Genomic DNA, 22,423 nt, shown 5'->3' with positions numbered 1-22,423 from the left:
CCAAGGTCTCAAAGAGTTTCCTTTGCATCGTGGGCTGTACCCAGCACTGTGGAGGAGTGTTTGACATTCTCAGTCTGTCAGGAGCACTACACCCATCCACCCCCTCATAAATAACCCAGATAAGTTAAAACTGCACAAAAGAGTAATGGCAGTGGGCCTCTGGGGACAGGAAGGAAGAAAAAAGGAAACTGAGAGGCAAACACTGAAACACTGATGACCATAGTCACCCCTGATCTGTTTTGTTTGTGAGCAAAAAAGCGGTCTGTGAGCAGGTGCCTATGCTACGGAGGTCCTAGGTCTGCCAAGCTTGACAAGAATCCCAACCCAGGACTTCCAGACGATGCACATGTGTACGTGCATGGGTGCACAAACACATTCACACTCACCAGGGGTGTCAAGGGTAGAAGGGTCACTGTTACCCACTTCCTCTCCCCTCTTCTTCCCAAGGAAGCTTTAGGAAACAGCAACAACTCTGGAGTAGGCGGCTCATCGTCCAGGCCTTCAAGGAAATCTTCCAAATCAAAAGGGATGACCCAGAGGGAATAGCAAGAATGGGTGCTGGACCTCTGAGAGATGAAAGATGTGTTTCCTTGAATGCAAGGAGGAAGAGAGGCAGACAGGGGTGGGGGCCAAAGGAGCGGTGGAGAGAAATCAGTACATGGAGCCGGCACCACCCCCCTCCTCATTCCAAGCTCTCAGAAACGAGGCCTTGAGTGGAGCCATCTCTCAGGGGAGAAGAACACCTAAAAGGGACCAGGAAAGGGAATCTCATGCTCTGTTTTGTGCTCTGCCCTCTGATAGACAACCTACTACTACGTAAGAACAAGAGTAAAGTCTAAGTGAGCTTAGCATCTAGAGCCAAAGGACAAAATCTCCCTTACCACTATTGGTTTTGGATACTGACCTTTATCAGGACACAAAAACATTCATTCCCTGAAGATAGATACAGAAGAAATAGACACATACAAATGAGAGGTTAGCAGAATTTTTCAGTTTAGGGCCACATAATAAACATTTTAGTTTTTGTGGGCCAAGAGGGAATTTCAACACATATACTTTAAAAAAAAAAAAAAAAAAAAAAATTTCAACACATATACTTTATACTGACAAAGTTCAAAACATAATAAAATGCAGTTATTTGTCATAGAAGCCTCCTACTGTGAAGAATGATATTCCATTTGGGAGATGACAATTTGCTTATCTGGGGTTCAAAGTTAGCATTCTCTATCCTTAAAAATCAATTGCACATGTTTACCTATTAATACTGATCCGTAATGTGATTTTACGTATTTCATCTTCAAAATTTCTTTTCACACAAATATGTAGTACTAATCCAAGAGTGTGATTTTAATTAACTACATTCAGCACACGGATGGCATTCTAAGAAATTCTATTAGAGTCTTCAGCTAATATTTTCCTTTTAGGATTTCACATTGCACATTCCCACCGAAATTAGGTGAAAGCTCCTCATTTGCACAGTTAAATGGATTCGGACGCAGGGAAATTTCCTGTGGACTTGCATTGAGGTCTGAAAAGCACTGCCAGTATTTCAACTGAGCTAAGAAAAATTAACTACTACCAAGTGGATTGAGAAGAGAGATCCCATTCCTTATTTTAACTTGACAACAAAGGAAGACATGAAAGAGCTTAACATTCTAGTGATTTGAACAGTGTCTGTTGTCTAAATAAACTAAGTATTAAGTTTCACATAGAAGCACTGTTTCGAGTTGTAGTTCCATGTTAGCTCATTATCAAGTCTGAAACAAAAGCTAATTTCCAACGCCACTCAGTGTCCGCTATTAGTGGCTAAAGGCAGTACTTTCTGTTCAGAAGAATTTTCATCTTGGCCCTCAAGTTTAAAACTTCACAAAAAACACATATACTCTTCCCAGAGCAAAGCCATCCAAGTGCTGTGTGGTAGGGCAGATCAGGATATTCAGTTTTTATTTCTGACAAAAATTCACAGAAGTCACTAACTTAGTTTAAGAGAACAAATTAAGTCTACCATTGGCACTTGTTCAATAACACAAGACAAATTCAAGTACTTCCAAAGTACCTGCTGATAAAATCAATAGCCATAGACTTTCAACACCCTGTATTTTCACAAGCTTTGTAAACTTATCCCACTAAGCCTTTTTCTGATCCACACATTTTTTTTTTTTACAATTTTTAAATAATCTCCATACCCAACATGGGACTCAAACTCATAACCCTGGGATCAAGAGTCATATGCTCTACTCACCGAGCCAGCCAGGCATCCCTGAGCCACACATCTTTATCACCAGTCATTAACCACGTTTAATTCAGTACAATCTTTAGTAGAATCTATGTTTTGTTTCTTTGAGAACATTCCCTCCTGTATGTAGCTGTTCTGTACAGACTATCCATAGACACTAACTTTTCCATCACTTCAAACTCTACATCGATCCAAGCAATCAACAACTGAGCAGAGTTAGTATTTGTGGACTCATCAAGAAGCAAGGAAAACCATCTGCCTCACTGCTTGACTACAGACATCGAGCACAGTATCCTCGAACAGTGGTTCTTGTCGAGAGAATACTAAGTTTGAGTAATTTTGTTTTCTCTTAACCTATTTCTTCAACTGCGGTGGTGAAACAAGATTGCATTAATTCACCAACAACAACTAGCTTTTCTGACCGGGCTAACAAGCCACTTGAAAACTTACTTTGGTCACAACTTCACTTCATTTTGGGGCATCGGGGAGAGAAACTCTACCATAATGGGATACTGGTTTTACGTTCTAACTTTTCTCAGCTGCTCTCCCGTGCGCACGGTGTGCCGTGTTGAGCGCCTGGCCCGCAGAAGGAAATGCAGATGGTGGATTCTTTCAGCACGGCCTCATCCCGCTTTACCACTTCCTTCAACAACAGAGGGCTGAAGAGGCTATAAAGGCACATATGTGGCACTCAAAACACTGTCAAGTTACACCTGTGCCACCGTGAATCACAGCACAAAGTGACACGGGAGCTCTGTACGGCCCCTGTCGCAACTCAAGCTTGAGGGTGTATGGAGAAAGCAGCTGTAGACAACATGTAAACAACTGAGCGGGGCTGTGCTCCAGTAAAACTTGACTCATGAAACTGAAATCTGCTTTCATACGTTATGTGTCACAAATTATTCTTCTTTTGATTTGTTTCCAACATTTAAAAATGCAAACAAAAAAATAAAATAAAAAAAATAAACCTTCTTTGCTCCTGGGCCAAACAAAGGCAGCTTGATTGCCAATCTCTTATTTGCATGACGTTTGGTTCCAACAGCACAGCGATACCAGGATCAGACTCTTAACCTTTTCCATTTGAGGAAGGCAGTCAGAAAACCAAATGCCACTGGGTCCAGGAAGGAGGAAAGGAGAGGCCAATGGAGAATGAAGAAAAGAGGAATTAGAGATGCCACAGATAAGCCTTGCCCACTTCATACTTTTGCCTAGGTCAAGTCCATTTACCTTCACAGAAGTCTCAGATGACAAATTCTCTGATGCCTGATTACAAGTATGATTATGATAACCACCACAATCTATGGATGAACAACTGATGTGCCAGGTAATGACCTCAGAGCTCTACATTTAATCCTATTACATGACATAGCCACCTATGTATTATTCCTCACTCAGAAAACTAAAGTTCACACAAGTTACATGACTGCCCATTAGTCCTACTGCTGGTAAAAAGCAGAGCAACAACTTGAAATCAGGTCTGTCTGATCCTTAACCAATGCTTTAAACAGTTCAAGGTAAGGCACCTGGGCCATCACAGAAGTGAGCTCCCAAAAACAGCAAAGGAGGCTAGAGAAAAAATAAGTCCTTTAAGCAAAGCACACCCCTTTTCCCTGGGAAGGTCATTCTCTCTCACCAAGACTGAGGCTTACTACAGACAGACATGGGTTAGAGAGAAGAATCAGATTGTCATCAAACCAGCTGCAACTGCTAAGAGCAAATACAGCACAGCAGAGCACAATCACCTTTTCCTGGTAAGAATGGCAAGTGTGGGCCCCATGCAGAGACACCTGGCTTTGGAGAAGCATGATTTCCATGCTTCCTGTGCGCCTGCTCCAGGCATATAGGAGATGGAGAGCTGGAGGGGAAAGCGTTTATCCAAGTTGATTCCCACCCCATCCCATTCCTGGCCCCTTCCATCTTTACAAACAGACTGGCCTTACTCAAAGATGGCCTTGGAGCCTGCCAGTAAGTAACATGAGGTTTCAGAGTACCCAAATCTCTCCAGTAGCTCCATGTGAATGGACCAAGGAAGCCCTGATGAGAATGCTAGAGCTTATCAAGGAATAGATCAGGAGCCACTGTCAGCCGTTAATACGTTGCTAGTCTTCCAAACTCTGATTTCTGGTCCCCTTAAAAAGTAACAACTTTGCAAAGGCCCCCTCCCTTTCATGTCTACTCACAAACCCCTCCAAAGTCTCCACCACATTTTTCCAGATGATCCAAGAACCTATGAGTAAGTCCATTAATTTTTAATAGCAGTCTGTATTCCAACATGCCTCCTAGCCCAGTATTTCTCCAACCCTTAATTATTACAGGGTGTTTATACTTCGGGAAGTAGACACAACATTGTTATTAACCATAATATTACTAAAGGTAAAAGTAGATAGGTGACTGGACTTCCCTCACGTGACATACATTCAACAGTACAACTAAAAAGAATAGAATTAAAATACTGCAGCTCTAATTCATTTTTCAATTTCCTGCTCTTTAACTCTCCCTCAAAAGTATGCTTAATACTGACAACATAAGAATTTTGGTCATTTTGTAATGTAATCAAACTACCATGTTGCATACCTGCAGATAATACTGTATGTTAATTCTTCAATTAAAAATTTTCAAGTTTTTACTTTTGTACATCCTACAGGTCAAATCCCATTCCCCATAGAACTAAGTTTTAGAACTCATTCTTGAGGTTACAATATAAAGATTTCATAAATATTTAGGTGTTGAATTCATGACTAAAGCATCTACCACGTTCCCAACACCATGCCGGGCACTGAAAAACACACAAGGCATAAAAATCAATCCATTCATGCACTCGTACATTTTTTGGGAGAACAAAATTAGCACAGAGAGCCACCATACCAGTGTTATCTAGTCAAAGAAACATAAAATGGTTAACCTCTGCCTTTCTCTACACAGTAATATTCTGTAATTAAGCAAGTGCAATTGACTATGTACGTATTCATTTATGTATGGCTGTTAATTCGTGCCCTAGGTGATGAGAAGAAAGATTAATGTTCGTGGGAAGAGTGAACAGGTTGGGGAAGTATGGAACAGTGGTGGGGTTTGATCTATGTTTGGATCTCTGTAACAGTGGTAGGGTTGGGAGAAGCAGAAGGGACAGACCAACATGGCAGGGAAGAGAACTGCCTCAAGAAAAGTCCTCGACTGAAGGTGAGCATCAGGGTTGCTGATGGGAGTATGAGAAAAGAGGCTGGGTCAACAGAGCAGGACTAAGGCATCAAAGGACCATAAACTCAAAGGCTAGAGAACTAAGCCCCCAATAAGTAGCGAAGTGATACTTCAAAACAAGATCTGGGGAACTATCAGACTGAGCATCTGTATAAAAGATAAAGTTTAAGGGGTAGAATCAGGACAAACTGGAAAAAAAAAACAAACCTACAGTGGTAATCACAAGGAGAACCATTGCTGTGTTTCTGCAGGTCTTGTATCCGCTTTTGATCTGGATAATCTTTTCAAGGATGTTTGGAAAGTCCACAGCCTTGGACAACAGAGACAGTGTCTCCCTCTGGAGCAAAAAGATTTGTTTGCTGTCCAGGAAAATGAAAAAAAAAAAAAAAAAAACAGGTCTCTCTGGGGCAAAGGTTAGGCAAAATTTGTCAGCAGCTACTTGCAGAGAATGGATTTTGCTAAGCTCGGGGCTCCCTGCCTGTGATACAAACCCACGAAGTTAGCAGCCCTAAGGGACTAAGGAGCTATGGGAAGAAACGTAAACATGAAGTTCATACTGCCTGATGTGCCATGAGTAATCAAGTCTCCTGTCTCTGAGGATTCTCTTGTCTTCTGTCAGCATCTATAAAACTGTAGGAGGCTAAATGGTTAGCCTGCAACCAGGAAAACAGCTGAAACTCTTCACAATTCTTGACATGGAACTACCAGAATGAGGTCTGAATTTCACAAATTTGCAGAATACAAGGTCAGCCAGTATAAATCAAATATGTTTGTATAAGTTAGCAAGCCATCAGAAAATTTACATAGCATCACAAAGCATAGAATACTTAAGGACACATTTACCAAAAGGTATTTCTGAAGGTCTATACTGAAAACTACAAAATGTAAATAAATGTAGAGATACACCATGTTCACGGATCCGAAGAATGAATATTGTTAACATGTTAATTATCCCAAATTTGATCTACAGCAGCAAGTTTCCAAATTCCTTTTCTCAGGACTCCTTGACACTCTTAAAAACTATGGAGGATCCAAAAAGTTTTAATTTCTGTGGATGAGATATCTGTCACATTTACCATGAAAAATAAAACAAAATTATGTTACAATAGTTCATTTAAAATTAACATTCATTAGACATTAACACAAAGTTTTACGAAAAGTCTTCCTAAAAGCATAAAATTGAGAATATTTGCATTGTTTTACATTTTTGCCAATATCCTTCATATTTAGAATAGAAGGCAGCTAAATTTTCCAATCTGCTTCTGCACTCAATCTATTACAAGATCACACATTATATAGCCTCTCAAAGACTAAGTACGTGTGAGAGAAAATGAGAGTGTGAAAGCAAGCAATGTCTCCCTATTATTATGAAAACAGTTTGATCTGGTAAACACCAAGGAATCCAGCATCAAGACAATGCAAGTCAAAGTCTCACCACAATTCCTATTTTGTTAAAAAAAAAAAAAAATGACAAGCTGATTCTATAATTTATATAGAAACATGAAGGTCCTACAAATATCAATCACCAAAAAAGGAAACAAAATTGGAAGACTTAACACAACTTCATATGAAGACTTGCTTTTGAAGCTACAAGACTCAAGACAGTGTGGTTCTAGCTCCAACAATCAACGAGTAGGTCAATAAAATAGACTAGAACCTACCAAATAGACTCATACAGATATAGTTGACTGATTTTTTTTTATATATTTTTTTTAACGTTTATTTATTTTTGAGACAGAGAGAGACACAGCATGAACGGGGGAGGGTCAGAGAGAGGGAGACACAGAATCTGAAACGGGCTCCAGGCTCTGAGCTGTCAGCACAGAGCCCCGACGCGGGGCTCGAACTCACGGACCGCGGGATCATGACCTGAGCCAAAGTCGGCCACTTAACCGACTGAGCCACCAAGGCACCCCATAGTTGACTGATTTTTGACAGAAGGCACCCAAAGGGGGAAAATTTTTTTCCAACAAATGATGCCGAAACAAGTGGTATCAGTATGGAAAAAATGAACCTGGATCCTTGTCTTATGCTACACACAAATATTAACTCTAAATTAAACACAGGCCCAAATTTAAAGATTAAAACTGCAATTCTTCTCATCCAGAAGGAGGTATTGGGAGGTAACAGGGTGATCTCAGAAGTCCTGTCTAGCTCTAAAATTCCATTATTTTAATTCTGGGCTATAAAATGCCAACATTGACCCAAGTCAATAAACATTGACACTGACATAAAAAAAATAATAAAAATTTTTAAAAACCACTGTAATGCTACTAAAGAAATCAAAGGAAAATATACAATTTAGGCATAGGCAAAGATTTCTTAAATGGCACAAATCAACCGTGTAAAAAAAAATGAATTAGACTTCAAAATTATTATCTTCTGCTTATCAACAAACAGAAAGAAAATTAAAAGGCTAGCCACAGACTGGGAGAAAAAAAATGCATTGTGCATGTGATAAAAAAGATTGGTATCCAGGATAATGAATTCCAACTCAGAGAAAAAACAATTAGTAAGTGTGCAAAAGAATGAACAGACATTTCACGAGATGACCAAAGTGTACATTCAAAGTCATTCACCACCATTAGTCATCAGGGAAATGCAAATTAAAAACATAATGAGATACCACTACACATTAAGAAAAATCAATATGAAAACGACTGACAATACCATATGTTGGTGTATATATGGAGCAAACAGAACGTTCATTCTTTCTCTGCGGGAGAGTAAAACAGTAAAACCACTCTGGGAAAAGATCGTTAGTTTCTTATAAAACTAAGCATATGCCTACCTTACAACACAGAAATTCCACGCCTAAGTATTTACCCAAAAGAATTGAAAGCATATGTCCACAAAAAGACTAACACAACAATGTTCATAGCAGCTTTAGTCACAACAGCACCAAATTAGAAACATCCTAGGTATCCATCAACAAATGACCAGCTGACCAAACTGTTTTACTTCTACAACGGAATACTACTCAACAACAAAAAGGCATGAACTACTTACTCAGATGGTAATATGAGTGAATCTCCAAAAAAATATGGTGAGTAAAAGAAACTGTACCCAAGAGGGCACGCCGTATAAATTCATTTACATGAAGTTTGCAACAGGGAAAACTAACCTACAGTGAAAAGATCAGAACAGTCAAGGTCTCTAGGGCAGAGGGTAGGACTGAGTGGAAAAAGGCGGACAGGATTCTTAGGTAAGGTTAAAAAGCTCTCCACCCAATTGAATCTGGGTTCCATGAGTGTATACATTTCTCAAAATTCAATGGGTACAGGTAAGACTTGTTCATTTCAGTGCATATAATCGGAAACACAGAAAACGATAAATACTGAGCTCTAGTTAATATGTATGCTCGAGTGTTTATGGGTAAAATGTAGTGCTAACAGCTGCATCTCAGTCTGAAAACAATCAAGTAAACAAAAGGGACTTGAAAACACACAGTGAGTACCACCATGAGATACTTGGTTAGGAAAATGAAGTCTTTCATAAATACAGATTAAATTATATTCCATAACCACTTTGATCACTTTATCCCTCATTATCCCCCTAAGTGAAAGGAACAGCCCTACTAACACCTTCCTCCACGTCAGGACCAGGCAAAACACCCTTACTGTTCTACAATCTGATGTGATATAATCAAGTACAAGGCTACAGTTAATTCTGTTTCAACGTGTACAAGAGCCATTTCAGAGAAACACTTTAAGTAATGTCATTTTTAGTCTAGAAAGAAAGAAAGAAAGAAAGAAAGAAAGAAAGAAAAACAAAACCTGCCAAGCAAGAATATTCCAATAGCTATAAAACCTGAGTCTTAAAAAATATATAAACATTGTGCTTTTCACTTCAAAACCAGAAGGCTTTCTGATTTTGAATTTTCTTTTGAATATGAAAATAATCCATTCTCTCTGATTGCTTTGTTTTTAATGACCACAAATATTTCAATTTTAGCCATCATAGTATTTCTTAAAAAAAAACAAAAAACAAAAAACACCTAGAATTTTAAATTCAGTGTAAGCAATTTAAAAGCCACCCCAACCCCGGCCTGCTCCTATACATAGAGTATACACACACACACACACACACACACACACACACACACACACCCTTTAAGATGATTTACACACAGCCCAAATCAAAATATAAACTTTTATGGCAAAATAATTGTGCCATTACACCTTGTAGTTAAATGGTTCCCAGTAACGATCAAAGACAACACGTTACTAAAATCCACAGAAACCTACCTAGTATGCAAATAGTCCTACAGTTATTAGAATTAAGTACCTTCATGTGCTCTAGGATTCCAGTGCGTTTTCAAGGGGGAAATTAAACAAAAAGCATCCCTAGGACACTGTCATTTCTTCTCAGCTCACTTCTAACACCATTTTGGAGTCCTAAACTCTCATCCCATCATGCACCGGCACATACACTTGACCAGTACCAGGGTGAAATACATGGGAGTGGAGTCTGCCATTTCAAATACGTCTATGTATACAGTCCAAAGTCAGCTTGCAAGAGAAGAGCTAAGAGTTTCTGACACTGCCTGAACCAACAACATCTAGAAACCTTGGATCTTTTATTCCAAATGTCTCTTGCCTATTTTCCTTGTTTTTAAGAACACAGTGAATGACCAGTCTCCTCTGCCAGAGGCCTAGAAATAGCTTGTTTTCATATTTGCCACAGATGTACCTGAAGTCTAAAAGGCGTTTCTCTGTTCTTTTAGGGAGGTGTCCAATGTATTCTCTAAAGTTCAGGCTCCTTCCTTTTGTCTCAAAAAGCTTTTATGCTCCAAATTTATCGCAGCAGAGTTAGCTTCAGAAGCCCACTATAATGATACACTGAAAGGAAAATGCTCTCCCTCTTGCAGTCATGTTATGATTTCTCAGATAATCTATGTTTGGAACATGAATACCAACACCGAAAACTCTTCCACTCCTTCAGGCCCAGACCTCCTAATAACCCCAAGCCTGTCCAATCCGAAGGGTAAGAGTCAGAGTATGTGGCCCAGCTGCTTTCTTCCTATAGAAGTTCTCCACTTTATACCCAGATTTTTCAGCTCAGCCATTACCCTAAGGCACTATGGTCCCAGCAAGTCTGAACCCAAGAAAAGGAGTCCTAACTTTAAGGTGTTTGAAATTAGATCTCAAGGCTCCCTGAAGGTTCCATGTTCATTCTGTTGATTTATGGGTCTCATTAGTGGGGAAGGCTGGAATAGCCCTCTTCTTTTTCTCTGCTAGTGGCTTCAAAGCATTGTACGCTTGATTACCCAAGTGCATTAAAACTAATTTAAATCATCGTCTTAAGCACCGGTGTGCTCAACAAACCAGAAAAGAAGCTGGAATCCAAAATATATGGTCACATTTTATACTTAATAGGACACAAAGTAGCAAATCCATCAACATAATGGTATAGCTTTTTACTGGCATAGGCAAAACACTTCTTAAATGTTGTACTAACCAATGCTGCCTTTTAAAACGAAATTCACATCATCCTTCCCCTCCTGGAAGACCAAGTTAATGTAATGGTAATCACTCATAAGGATAACACCCAGTGGCAGTGAATGTGCACGGCTGTGAAAATAAGATAAACACCTAACTCTGAATAAACCGCAGGTAAAATTAACACGTTGGTTCCACACATTCTCCATCTTCTTCTAGCACTGTCATTTCAATGCACGCACGCCATGTCACTTTCTGAGCATAAAAGGAAATGCTTTTTCTCCTGCTACATTTATACTAAAGTGGACATGGCTCAAAATAAAATCAGGGCAATTGAATTAGTACCAGTTAAACAGAAATTCTGACATCAAAGTATATCCAAAAGACCCAGAACATTGGTTTTCTGTGCTGAAAACCTTATCAAAATATGAAATTCAATAAATTGTTTTTAAGGTGCTCTTTAGTACAAGCTATCAACTTGATATGCCTATGTAAAACATGCAAAATTCTTCCTCCAGTAGTATTTATCATTACGTAGCAACTATGTTTCTATATCTGCAAAATATTCCAGAGTATTCATGTTTGAAAACCAAAAAACAGGAGGACGACTAACTGCTTGATTCAGTGGAAAGAACTAGCTTTATAAGGCCCTGGAAGTGAGTTTCAGTCCTGGCTTTGTGTAGGCAAATCACTTAAACTTTGGAAGCTTTCATTTCTCATCTATAAAACAGAGGAGGTAGGGTCGTTTCTTCTAATTTCCTCTAAGCCCCTAAGAATCTTTTATCAATGGTCTTTTGCAGGAATTAGTCTCTGAAATAGCTTGTAATGCTAATTATATTACTAAATGCTTATGACTTTCATAAACACTGCCAAGTTTCTATATACTTTCTTATAGACAGGTATTATTGATCTACAAAGATCATAACATGCTTGTCATGTAACAGTTACCACTGAGGAAGTGGAGAAGCCCCTATTTATCCAGGTCCAAGTAACTGGAAACATTCCTAGGTTTCTTTGTACCCAACAGTCAACTTGAAAGAGCTCTCAATGGCCAAAGGTGGAATAATTTGAACAATAATTATCATATAACCTAAAGAGTAAGTATCAAACTAAACTAATATAAATAAGAGACTGAATCATTAAATGGGGGAAACAAGACAAGTATTCCAAAATAATACAAAAGAATTCCAAATAAAATACAAAGATACCACCACCCCCCTCACAGCCCCAGAGGTAGAGCTTAATTCCCCACCTCTTGTGTGTGGATGGTACTTGGTGACTTATAAGAAAGGATGGAATGGGAGAACAATAATTTTCCAGTAGCAAAACCTGGGAGACACAACCTTAGCAAGTGGTCAATATTATTATCACCAGTGATACCATGGTCTCTATCATCTACCTCCTCATTTGAAGAGATGAGAAAGGCACTTCACCGTTGCAGTATTTTTCTCCCAAACCCATAAGTCCATCTCATCGTGAAAAAACACTGATAAACCCAAATTGGGTGACATACCACAAAATACTTTCAGAAGTGCCAAGGTTTAGAAAAAACAAAAGAAAAACGAAAAACTGTAACATATTACAGGATATTGAGGAAACAGGACAACCAAGTGCCAAGTGATAATATCCTGGACCAGATTTGGACCAGAAAAAGGACATTAGTGAAAAAAGTGGTGAAATCAGAATAAAAGCTATAGTTTAGTTAACAGCAGTTCACCAATGTTAATTTCTTAGTTTTGACAAATTTAACATGGTTGTCCAATATATGAACATTAAGAGAAACTCTTAATCAGTACATTAAAATGAACTTAAATCATCTTAAGCACCAGTGTGAAAGGTATATGCAAAGTCCCTGTATTATCCTTGCAACTTTTCCGTAAATCTAAAGTTATTCCAAAATAAAGCTTGTATAATATTAATAAATCAAAATACCTGCATCAAATTTACTACAGGGTGACTCATACTCTGTATTAACTCACTGAAATAAAATATGCCAATAATACAAGGAATTTTGAAATATACTGAATAAATATTTTAGCATCTTGTAGATATTCCCAGAAGAAAAATCATTTGAAGAGATTCAGAATTGTTACCTGTTTCTATGGTAACTCATGATTTTGTAGAATTATAAGGAAAATCCTCTGCAAGGATTTTCTATAAAAGAAACCCCACTCCCCTATGCAAGAGGTATCTACTAGGCACACCTTCCTCACCTGCAACTCCAAGCCCAAACTGTAAAGGAGAGGAGAAAAGGATACAGAAGAGAATAAGCACGTCAACAGTCTTGTGGGGAACTGGGTCTTTCTGAAGGTCAAACAAGGAAAGACAGTTCCATTGAACCTCTTGTTGAATTCGGGATTTCCCACCACACAGGGAGATTGGCGACTGTTCCCCAGACAGGTGTCTGCTTACACAATGCACTGAGGGATCTGAGCCCCTTCCCCCACATCTGTTGGAACAGGAGAGAAGAAAACACACAGCTGGGCAGAATGGAGATGGTGGCTATAAGGCAAACAGCCTGCTTGTCCATCAGTGTGGGCCAAAGTAGCGTGAGCTTCCCATGAGTCAAGGGGAGGTCACAGAAACTCAGTGGAGCAGTGACAAAGTATTATGTTTGCCCGTGTTTTGTTTTGTTTTGTTTTGTTTTCCTTACTGGACCCACAGAGAGACTCCATTTCCCAGCCATCCTTAGATTTAGGTTAGGACCACTAAGTTCTCCCCATGAGAATGTGAGTGAAAGAACTACTCAACTTCCTGTCACAGGAATATTGTATGGCATATTATTGTATGGCATATTATTAGATCCCAAAAAAAAAAAAAATCATCAAAAAAAAAAAAAAAAGCATAGATGTGAATCTCCAAGAGCTCTCTTTCTCCATCCCTCTCCCCGCTCTTTCCTACTTTCTCCTCAACTCAGAGTTCGAAATGAAGAACCACAAGATGAGGAGTCACAAAATGGAATCCACTGGGCCTTTGATTCACTATTGGAGAAGAGCTGCCATAGCGAGCCACTTGTTCCACGCTAGACTGTGATATAAATACATTAAGTTATTGAGATTGTGACAGCAAAACTTAGCCTCACCTAAAGATAATTAAGGATTAAATACTAATTAAAGGTAGCTTGAGCTTTCTTGTGAGTATCCTACCCAAGATGGTTGCCCACTGACATCACCACTGGACGTCTGCCTCTTATACCCATCCTGGAAAAAGTAGACCATGTACCACTTCCTCCTTCTAGTCCTTCTGGTCCAACGGTAAGGGGGAAAATGGAGGAGGAGGAGTAATTCAATAGGAGACTGGAATTTCAAAAGTGAAAGCAATCCAAAAAATCATGGAATCCATTAACAAAGCTGTTTTCTAAAATAACACTTAGAAAAAAAGACATTTATTGTTAGTATCTCAATAAGCTAATTTCCCTTAGCATGTCATTTCTGTTTTGTCCTACAACTTGGCTCTACATAAGACAACATAAGTTTATTGTCAAAAAACTGGTTTGACAGGGGCACCTGGGTGGCTCAGTCAGTTAGTGTCTGACTTTGGCTCAGGTCTTGATCTTGTGGTTGGTGAGTCTGAGCCCCACATCGGGCTCTGTGTTGACAGCTCAGAGCCTGGAGCATGCTCTGGATTCTGTGTCTCCCTCTCTTTCTCTACCCCTCCCCAGCTCATGCTCTGTCTCTGTCTCTCAAAAATAAATATTAATTGCTTTTCGGCCTTTTGGCTAAGATCAAGTGTAGTGTCTGTTCTTATCAGTTCAAAAATAAATATTAAAAAAAAATTTTTTTTAAACTGGTCTGACAAATGGTAAATCAGGTTTTTGACTTTCTCACATAATATTAGACATTACCTATGTGGGGTTTTTTAAACCCATTTCTCCCAGATTTCAATAAGGGGGGGGTTTTGCTTATTTTTGCCAAAATTTTCCCATTCACTCTTAGACAATGTTTAAATATGCTTAAAGACCCTAGTTTAATTTTAGATAGATGATACAAACATTAAAAATAGTTCACAGAAGTGAACAGTAGTAAACACCTCTTTCAAAGAATCAACGTTACTAAAGCTTTTTCACCTTAAGTTTTCCCAAATACCACATGTGCACGTATCAGTCAATTTTGAAATGGGAGAGCTCATGTATCAGAGTTCCAATAGCACAGCCCTCTAGTGCACACCCAGAGACCTGCCGTGTTCCTGGCTGAAGTTTCATGGTTCTTGACAGACAAGCACAAGGAAGTCCTCACCAGCCTATCACACAGGTGTGAGACCAGGCTGCACCCATAACAATCACTTGGGTAAAATTGGAACTCCAAGCTTTGTACATACATGTTTAAAATTCAAACAGCTTATGCAAACCATGAATCGATATTCAAGTAAAACTTGAAAAGAGACTGTATCATTTAAAAAGGAAATGAAAATATGTGCCCAATTCTTTGGGTTCTCCACTTCCTGGGGAGAGTTGATAGCTTTCTAGGATTGAGATTGTTGGAAGCCAAAGAGATGGAGCAAGATGTGGGAGCAGAAATCAACTGCCTTTTTTTTTCTTTTTAAGTTTAAGCACGTGCATGGGGAGGGGCAGAGAGAGGAAAAACAGAATCCCAAGTAGGCTCCACGCCGACAGCATGAACCCAACACAGGGCTCAATCTGACAAACCATGAGCCAAAATCGAGAGTCGGACGCTTCACGACAGAGCCACCCAGGTGCCCCTCGACTGCCGTTTTATTACAAGGCACCAGCTGTCCAGGCCCCGTTGCACACCATGCACAAGGCCAAGGCTGCAAACCCACCACAGCCTTGCCCACGTCACACAACTTGGCAACACAAGCTTTGAAAACCTGGGCACAGTCTAGCCGGCAAATGAATCATCACAACACCCAGCTCTGAACGGTACAGTTATTTCACAGGCCCATTCTAGAAAATTCCCCATCTCAGAGAGGGCAGGACCACCACAGTTAGGATGAGACGGCTCCCCCAGCTGCCTCTCCATTCTCAGAAGGCTTTTGAAGTTGTTTTATTTTTTTTAATGTTTATTCATTTTTTGAGAGAGACAAAGTGTGAGCAGGGGAGGGGCAGAGAGAGAGGGAGACATAGAATCCGAAGCAGGCTCCAGGCTCTGAGCTGTCAGCCCAGAGCTGGACTCAGGGCTTGAACTCTTGAACCGCGAGATCATGACCTGAGATGAAGTCCTGGGCGCTCAACCGACTGAGCCACCCAGGCGCCCCAAGAGCTTTGCGGTTTCTAACAGCACTTTTTCCAGCACTCCCCCATCCTTAACTCAGACTTGACCATCACACCATGATGAACGACCACGCTCACTTTCCAGCTGAGGAAACCTCACCAAGAAGCCTAAGGATTTGCCCAGATGATAAAGCTGGTGTCGAACAAGGTAGAAACCTGAAGCCAAATCTTCTTTCTGAGTCTAGGGCCTTCCCCCCAGGACGTAAGCTCTGCCACATCAGCTGGACAACAGTCAGGTGACAATATAGGTTCAGAGACATCATCTCCATGACCTTATATGCAGGACAACCTCTCTTCGTTGAGTCCCTGTCAAAAGGTAAAAAGTAGCATCTCAGTCTTTCCCCACCCAACCTGGAATAAAATGGGAGATTCCAGAAGCCACAGACAAGTCACCTGCACACTGGCTATCCACAAGTGTTCAAATCCCTTAACCATTACGTGTACTCTAAAAATATACAGGACTCCAACTGTTAAAAAATGGAGGGTGGATAAGGTAGGACAGGCGTCTGGCTGGCTCAGTCAGTAGAGCATGCAACTCTTGATCTCACGGTTGAGTTCAAGCCCCATGTTGGGCACAGACCTTACTGCAAAAAAAATGGGGGATAAGAGAAAATCCTGAAGTCAGCCAGGTCTCCAAACCCACAAGCTAGATGATGTGCAGATTTCTTCTAACTTTGCTGTAACATTTCTGATCGATGTTCTAAAGCTGCACCAGCACTGGCTAATGAGCACGGAACACATGGTTAATCCCAACCGAGGCGTTGTAAGTATAAACCAAACAGTCGTTTTTAAAACTCAGCATGGGAGGAAAAAAAATCTCATTAATATTTTATATTGATTACACAATGAAATGGTATTTGGATATTTTTAGTTAAATAATGTTATTGAATAACTTCATCTGTTTTACCTTTTAGTGTAACTACTAGAAAATTTAAAATTAGACATGTGGCTCACATTCTATTACTATTGGACAGTGCTGTTCTGAAGACAGAATTCATGATCAAAACCGTTTCTGCCAGAGATGGAAACCCAAACAGGCCAGGCAGAGAGCCTCCGCAAGGCATTTCCTCCCGTCCTCCAGGGTGCCAGGACCTTGCCAGCAGGACACGGTCCTGCCTCCTTCAGTAGGACCACACCCTCCCCACAGCCCAACTCAGGCAGTGCAAATGAACAGACCCCCCCCCCCAGTCCCCCAGGAATGCCGCCAGTCCTTCTTCCTCCCCCACCACTGAGGCTACCATTCCAGGGCGCAAGAGACTCGAATCCCTGAAACATCCCCCAATCCCACAGAGACCAGGATGATTTCGTAAGAAAGATCCCAGCGGGTCTCCTTCTATGGACCACTGGCCTCCCAACTTTCAGAATCATGTACCGTATCAGGGGCACCTGGGTGGCTCAGTTGGTTCAGCACCCGACTTCAGCTCAGGTCATGATCTCATGGTTCTTAAGTTTGAGCCCCGCATCAGGGTCTGTGCTGGCAGCTCAGAGCCTGGAATCTGCTTCAGATTCTGTGTCTCCTTTGCTCTCTGCCCCTCCCCCACTCACACTCTGTCTCTGTGTGTGTCTCTCTCTCTCTCTCTCTCTCTCTCTCCCTCTCTCTCAAAAATAAACATTTTTAAAAAATTAAGAATCATATACCTACCAGAAGGAAAAAAAAAAAAAAACTTCAGTCCAACCCCCAATACACACTCCCTACTGCATTTACAGGCACATTTAACACATACTCAAAAATATAAATTTAGAAGGCAGGGATAAAGATGAAATTAAGAAATTCAAAACTAATTCTGTTATTCTTAATCCTTTTTTTTTTCCACTAAAAACACTTCTTCTTTCAATGACTCTGCCACCAAATGTGTTTCGTTTGGTTTTTTTGTTTTGTTTTGTTTTCTTAAATCTCAGTTTAACACCTTATGATAGAATCAAACCTTTGAAACGCTCTAAGGACAGTGTATTTCAATATCTACCTCCACTATCTGGTCTAGCTTAAAAAAGACACCTCACATAGACACCTGGGTCCAAACAGCAGAACTATTCTTAAAGTCTTAATTCTCCAGTTTCAGTCTCCTACACTAATTATTCAAAGGCTTCTTTACTAAAATTAGGAACTTTCCATTTTCCCTTTCAGTCAGTTGGTCTTGCAAACTAATTGGAAAATGTTCCATTTTGACAAAAATCTTCACTGAGTTTGAAACCCTTTGCATGATTTTAGTTGAAGATTTTCAAGTATAAAGGAATGAGTTTACATGACACAACAGCTACCGCTTTCTGCAATGAAAATCGTTTAGCAATCAAAGTGTGTCCACACACTTATTTTCTAGGTGTCCTTTCTGTAGCACATGATCGTTAAAAGAAAACACCTACTTCCTTATTCATTATCATCTCTATTTTGGAAGCAGATTATATGCATTCATTTTTCAAGTACGTGCGGGGCAGCAATACGACAGCCAAGTATCACTTGAAAGGCCAAAATGCCTGCCTTTACAAGAACAATTCCTAATCCGTCTTCAACAACTCCTTTAGGTAATCTGCTCCCATTAGTTTCTGTGGTACCAAAGATTATAAGGATCACTCCCCATGCCACTGTAATGTGCTGTAAGATTTTCTGACTACTTAAGATGCTGTAATCTGGAAATCTACTTAATCGGGTAGAGACAAACCTCCATACAGAGTCAGTCGCCCTTGTCAGCAGAACTCACGCTCTTCTCTCGAAATGCCCTGGGGCTGCTGACCTTCATGCGCCGAAGCAACCAGGGCAATGTGCAGACTGACTATTATGTAAAGTACAGTTCCTACCATTAGACAGAAGTAAATATAAGCAGAACGTCTACTGCTTTGTTTTCTTGCATCCCAGTGGAATATCTTCTACAGGTCTGGAGTGTGAGCACCTTACTTTTGGAAAGTGCTGCTACAGACATCAATGGGTCAGGCCAAGATTTTCACTGTCAAAGCTACTTCTAACCCAGTTACTCGTAGAACCGACAACATTGTTCTTCTCCAGGAGGATTCTGGAAGACAGGTATTGCACTGCAAAATCTTTTCACGGTTCTGGTTCTGTCTTTCCGGCCAGCACTTGGCTGTACCCTAAGGAATGGGTTCAATTACGGTCATACACCTCCTTCTGCTGAATAAATGCTCAATCTCTTTCCACCAACACCACTCGCCACCTGCAATCCTCAGCTGCTTCTCAATTCCTGACTGCTTTTTTGTTCTCTTTACCACCCTTCTGAATCCACCACTCCCTGATGGTGCCTGGTAACTACGGTCTGTAACTTATTCAGGGTTCACTCCTTGTAGTTTAAAAACAGAAAATTGTTTTTTTCCTTTAACAATCCTACCTAATAAGAAGTCCAAGCACACCTTTCCTTCTGAACATTTAGAAAATTATTTTTAAGGGGAGCCTGGGTGGTGCAGTCGGTTAAGCGTCCGACTTCAGCCAGGTCACGATCTCGCGGTCCGTGAGCCTGGAGCCTGTTTCCGATTCTGTGTCTCCCTCTCTCTCTCTGCCCCTCCCCTGTCCATGCTCTGTCTCTCTCTGTCTCAAAAATAAATAAATGTTAAAAAAAAAAAATTTTTTTTTAAAAAGAAAATTATTTTTAAGAAATGAAGCAAAAATTTATACATTGAATCCAGAGTCTATGAATCAGTAGAATCACATGACCTTTGCCCCTTTGCCTGCTCTACAACACACCTGGCCATCCACCACCAGATACATTTTCCAAACCAGCATTTCACCCATGCTGCATTTTCAACCCCACTTACATCTATCCCCCCCCTCCACCCGCCCCCCGACAGGAATACTCCAGGTGAAGCATGCTCGGCCCGATTTCTCCTTATACTTCCTCCCCTTTTGGCCTATCAACTACTACTCACCCATCCACAGCCAACACCTGCCACCCCAGCCTGAGCAGCTGTCTTGCTTCATGCTCTGCTTAAAGGGCCCTTATCTTCCAGTAATGTTTTACCCTGTTTTGTCTTCTCCAACAAACAGCATGGTACAGTGCATAAATTCAGCCCACCCTAGTAGCTGGGTTTATTTTCTAATAAACAGTATAGCTTTATATACATGTATATACACACATATATATATACACATATACATATACACATATATATGTGCATACATATATACATAAATAATTATAATGACATAATCGGGAACACACATTATCTGGGGTACTTTTAATAAATGAAAAAAGTTTTTTCTTGACCAATGGTTAATTATGTCAGGAAGGGAATCAAAGCTGCTCCTCCAAGAGCAGAAAAGACTCTGGGCTCAATCCCACTACTTTAATGTATACCTAGTATCATCTGACGCAGGACTTCCTGCCGTAGTATTTTCAAGCTGAGACCAGGAGCGTCAGCAATGACATTCCCACAGCCAATGTGCCAACAAGCATGCCCTCTGGAACAGAGATTCACTGCCACTGGGAATTATAAGCTTTCCGCGAGCCTCAAAGAAATCATGTCACCACTCCCCCCAAAAATACACACACCACAATGTGTAGACAACACTGGGGGCTGGGGTCCAAAGCCCTGATGGCCTTGAAACCCTAGGACAAGACACCTGGTTGGTTTTTCCAATGTCACAGGGCCTGCAGGTCAGGTGACAAGCAACGAGTGCTTCAGCCTCACAGATTCCTTCCCAGAAGTTCACATATAAGCCAAAGGGTAGTTTTGTTTAAAGAAAAAACCACTAACGTACCAGGACAGATGCTGAAAATACATACCTATTGTCACTATCTAGGGGTAAATTCTTACCCTTCCTTAAAGTATTCAGTATTTGCTCACTCTAGGTTACAAAATAATGTGACCTCATTGCCCAGTGGTAGCAACCTCGCACTGGTTCGGCCTCACCCAGTTCTGGGCAGAAAAGGATGGACAGTTCTTCTTGTTGTCCAACTGCTTTTTTCAGAGTAAACCATCCCTTTGGCATTTCTAACCCTCCCAGCTTCCACTGGCAGCCAAACAAACCCCTGTTTGCCTTTTAAGACCGAAGATCAAAATCCCTCCTGTGCATTCTGGCTCTTTCCTCTCTCTCCCTTTTTTCTGTCCTCCTGTTTCAAAACCACACTGAGGAAAGCACATCCTCACTGCTCCTGCCCCCGTCGGAACCAAAGTCCATCTTAGTTTTCCTTGGCAACCACTCCTAGAGCATCTTCTTTGAAGCACTTTATAAAGTGTTTATATCAAATGCCCTGAAAAACCTAATTAACAAATCCCTGAAAAGGAAGTCCTGTTAAAGGGGGAAAAAAAAACAAAAAAGAAGTCATAACAAGAAAGCAAACAGCCCAATTAAAAACACGGCAAAAGAACCAAAGACACTTCAAAGGAAATCTACAGATGGCAAATAAGCACGTGAAAACATCCTCAGCATTTTTAATCCAGCGAAGTTTGTCATAAAACCACAGTGAGCTACTGCTATACGTCCATTAGAATTGCAAAGAAAAACCTGACACTACTAAGTGCTGGTAAGGATGTACAGCTATTAGAACTTTCACACACTACTGGGAAGAATACAAAATGGGGTGGTTGCCGTGAAAAACAGTCTGGCGGCTTCTTACACAGTAAAACATGCACTTGCCAAATGACCCTCAGCCAGCTATCATCTAGCTAGAGAAACAGACTAGATCCAGAGGAAACGGTGAATGCATGACTCCGAATGACAACCTACCAGCTGTGTGAAGTGGCCTGGTGGTCACAAACTCATGATCATTTTTTAAGGTCAGACAGGTTTGTGTTCAAGGTCTGATTCTCACTTACTAGCTGTCACTGTGGCAGGCTATGTTTCTAAAACTAGTTTTCCTACATTCAACAAAACTAAAAGGCAACCAACGGAATGGGAAAAGATATTTGCAAATGACATATCAGACAAAAGGCTAGAATCCAAAATCTATAAAGAGCTCACCAAACTCCACACCCAAAAAACAAATAATCCAGTGAAGAAATGGGCAGAAAACATGAATAGACACTTCTCTAAAGAAGACATCCAGATGGCCAACAGGCACATGAAAAGATGCTCAACATCGCTCCTCATCAGGGAAATACAAATCAAAACCACACTCAGTTATCACCTCACGCCAGTCAGAGCGGCCAAAATGAACAAATCAGGAGACTACAGATGCTGGCGAGGATGTGGAGAAACGGGAACCCCCTTGCACTGTTGGTAGGAATGCAAACTGGTACAGCCACTCTGGAAAACAGGTTCCTCAAAAAATTAAAAATAGACCTACCCTATGACCCAGCAATAGCACTGCTAGGAATTTACCCAAGGGATACAGGAGTACTGATGCAAAGGGGCACTTGTACCCCAATATTTATAGC

At 40.6% G+C, this 22,423-nt stretch overlaps 1 protein-coding gene and 1 pseudogene across 6 annotated transcripts in view; one reads left to right on the top strand and one right to left on the bottom strand.

The window, feature by feature from the left end:
- LTBP1 (latent transforming growth factor beta binding protein 1) overlaps positions 1 to 22,423 on the bottom strand; it is a 406,323-nt gene that overhangs the window by 309,143 nt on the left and 74,757 nt on the right. The window lies entirely within an intron of this gene.
- On the top strand, positions 14,571 to 14,696 carry LOC121044613 (uncharacterized; annotated as a pseudogene).

This window comes from Herpailurus yagouaroundi, unplaced genomic scaffold (genome assembly GCF_014898765.1).
Source record: "Herpailurus yagouaroundi ecotype Mexico unplaced genomic scaffold, PumYag 188, whole genome shotgun sequence".
NCBI classification, from domain to species: Eukaryota; Metazoa; Chordata; class Mammalia; order Carnivora; family Felidae; genus Herpailurus; species Herpailurus yagouaroundi.
The sequence above is the reverse complement of the archived record's forward strand: the minus strand, read 5'-3'. Positions and strand labels throughout refer to the sequence as shown.